The sequence below is a fragment of the Pan paniscus genome, chromosome 11 (assembly GCF_029289425.2).
Source record: "Pan paniscus chromosome 11, NHGRI_mPanPan1-v2.0_pri, whole genome shotgun sequence".
Lineage (NCBI taxonomy): Eukaryota > Metazoa > Chordata > Mammalia > Primates > Hominidae > Pan > Pan paniscus.
This window is the reverse complement of record NC_073260.2, coordinates 47,878,354-47,881,406: the sequence shown is the minus strand read 5'-3', so window position 1 is coordinate 47,881,406 and position 3,053 is coordinate 47,878,354. Positions and strand designations below refer to the sequence as shown.

General features: G+C 37.0%; 1 pseudogene; it reads left to right on the top strand.

The window, feature by feature from the left end:
• Window positions 1–867: 867 nt before the first annotated feature.
• Window positions 868–2,584, top strand: LOC100987721 (bifunctional phosphoribosylaminoimidazole carboxylase/phosphoribosylaminoimidazole succinocarboxamide synthetase-like; annotated as a pseudogene).
• Window positions 2,585–3,053: the final 469 nt, after the last annotated feature.

The following is a 3,053-nucleotide window of genomic DNA, read 5'->3' as shown; positions in this document are numbered from 1 at the left end:
AAATATACATAGTTGTGTGTACATATGTGTGTACATATATAAGCATATAGAATCCTGTACATCTCAAAGAATATACATTATTAGAATAAACAGAAGATTTGATAACCACATACTATAAAATAATGCTCCATAAATTTGTTTAAAATGTAGGGGGTTATAACCAAAATTTTTCTCTAAAATAAACCAGATTGGTAAAGAATAGAAAATATCAGAGCACATCATACTGAAGAAGAAAAGTATCATTTCAAGAAAATTGCTTTAGATATAAACATCCTAATATATGTATATTTGTGTGTGTGATGAGTCTCAATATAAATGTATTTCTTATATAGTCACAGTCAAAAATGTTTCAAAACCACTACCTAAGAAACTTTTGTACATAGGCCTCTGGAGAAATGTACAAATACATTCACAGCAAGATTATTCATATCAGAAACCAATAAGTTGTTCTCTCTTCCTGGGATGGAGCATGGACAACACTGCAGAGCAGTAAGAATGAACCAAATATCTATGCCCAGCAACATGGATGAGCCATAAAACTAATGTTGAATTTTTAAAAAGCAAGACAGTATATATGAACCTCAAAAACAAAGTTAAATAACATTTTTTAGTGATATACAACATATAAATATGTGTTAAAAATATTTAAGTATCAGGAAAATGATAAGTTAATTTCAGGTTGGAAGAGAGCTATTGCTGGGGAAAAGGCAGGATAACAGGATTGGGGAAAACACACAAGTATGAGATGAAATCATATGAAATTGCCTCTATTCAAAAATTTTTTAATCTTCAAAAATGGCATTTCACATGGTTCAACCTAATAGCTCCAAGTGTACTGGTAACATCCTGTCACTTAAGATGAGTTGTGAGTTTACAAATATTAGGTTTACAATTATGATGCCTAATTTGAATTTGTTTATGTATTACATTACATGTATAAAGTATTACAACATTTAAAAAAAAAAAACCTTTCTTAAAAGAGTGCAACAAGGTCCCTGGGGTCCATGTGAGAGAGGGTTGGACAAGGTTGGAAACCAGAAAAAGGAGAGACGTTAAAGGGTGGAGGATTTATTGTAGTTAGTTGAAGGCAAACTCAGTAAGGCTCTCTGATGTGCTGGTTACTGGGAATGAGGGAAAGGACAGCAAATCTATGTCAATTTCCTCTGAGCTAAATGAAACAATATAAGATGATGCTTTCATTTGGGGACGAGGAGTTAGGGTTTGATATGGGTTTGTTTTATGGTATAAAATATACCACCATGAAAGTGATAGATGTTCAGGACAGAAATTTTAGGAAATGTAAAAAAATATAAAAAATAAAATAGGTTACCACCCCCAACCCACTCAGGCTAATGGCAGCAGCTAAGGTACTGAACACTGGTTAAAAAAAAAAAAAATGCATGAGAAAAAAAAAGTCTATGAATTGTTAGGTAGTTCACGGAAAGCCCTCTTGTAGTCCAAGGACCATATTATAGCAGGAAATGCAGCTAGAATCGCCTGGAAGGAAAAGCTGCAATCACAAATAAAATCATCAGTTGTATAATATTTTTCAGTCATTACAGGAAGCAAGTATCAAAGCTGCTTTCACCAAAAAACGTGGGGATATGGCTTTCATTGTGCCCCAGTGTGAAATTATTCCAGTTAAAGGGGTTTGCAGAATAGCAACTAGTTGTTTTCTTAAAAGAAATCCTGGTGTCATCGACAGATGTGAGTTTTACTCACCTAATGTGGAGATGTTTTCAAGGGTGCTGCCAGTAATGAGAAACAGTGAATTGCTGTGAAATTTTGCTGTGCTGGACTTGGTAAAGGCCAAAGTGAAGTAGCTAGCGTGAGTCATGCTGCACAGGTTATTTTTAAAATACTGGAGAAATCCTGGTTGCCACAGAACTGTGTACAAGTTGACACAAAGATTGAATTTGGTGTTGATGTAACCACCAGAGAAGTTGTTGTTGCTGATGATGTTACTGATAATGATACCCAGAGACTCTGGCCATCAAGAGATCAAAGCAAACAGAAAGACAAACAGTCTTATTGTGACCTCAAAGAAGCAACTCTGGAAGGGCTCCAGATGGTAAAGAAAAACTTTGAGTGGGTTGCAGAGATTGTAGAATTGCTTTGGAAATCAGAAAGTCAGTGCAGGGGTGTAATATGCATAGGCTCAATGTCTGATCTAGATCACTGTGAAAAAATCAAGAGGGCCTGTGGAAATTTTGGGTTTGGGTAACATCTGCCCATAAAGGACTAGATGAAACTCTGAGGATTAAAGCTGAGTCTGAAGGGGATGGCATTCCTTCTGTATTTGTGGCAGTGGTAGGCAGAGGCCATGGCTGGGGACCAGTGATGCCTGGGAACACTGCATAACCACGTAGTTATCAGCTGTCCTCCCCTCACACCAGACAGTGACCTCAGGATGTGTGAGCTTCCCTTTGACAGGGGTCTCAGGTAGTGGACCATACTTTCTGCAGAAGACTCAGCTCAGTATGATGCCCAGATATTTGGATTAAGCGATCATTTGGCAGGAGGCAAACTGTGAACAAGCATATTGAACACATGGATTTCATTGAAAAGAAAATCAGAGATATAATTTATAAGAAAAAATGCCATTCACAAGGCAGGGATGCCCTCTCTCACCACTCCTATTCAACATAGTGTTGGAAGTTCTGGCCAGGGCAATCACGCAAGAGAAGAAATAAAGGGTATTCAATTAGGAATACAGGAAGTCAAATAGTCCCTGTTTGCAGATGGCATGATTGTGTATTTAGAAAACCCCATTGTCTCAGCCCAAAATCTCATTAAGCTAATAAGCAACTTCAGCAAAGTCTCAGGATACAAAATCAATGTGCAAAAATCACAAGCATTCCTATACACCAATAACAGAAAAACACAGAGCCAAATCATGAGTAAACTCCCATTCACAATTGCTTCAAAGAGAATATAATACCTAGGAATCCAACTTACAAGGGATGCGAAGGACCTCTTCAAGGAGAACTACAAACCACTGCTCAATGAAATAAAAGAAGACACAAACAAATGGAAGAACATTCCATGCTCAT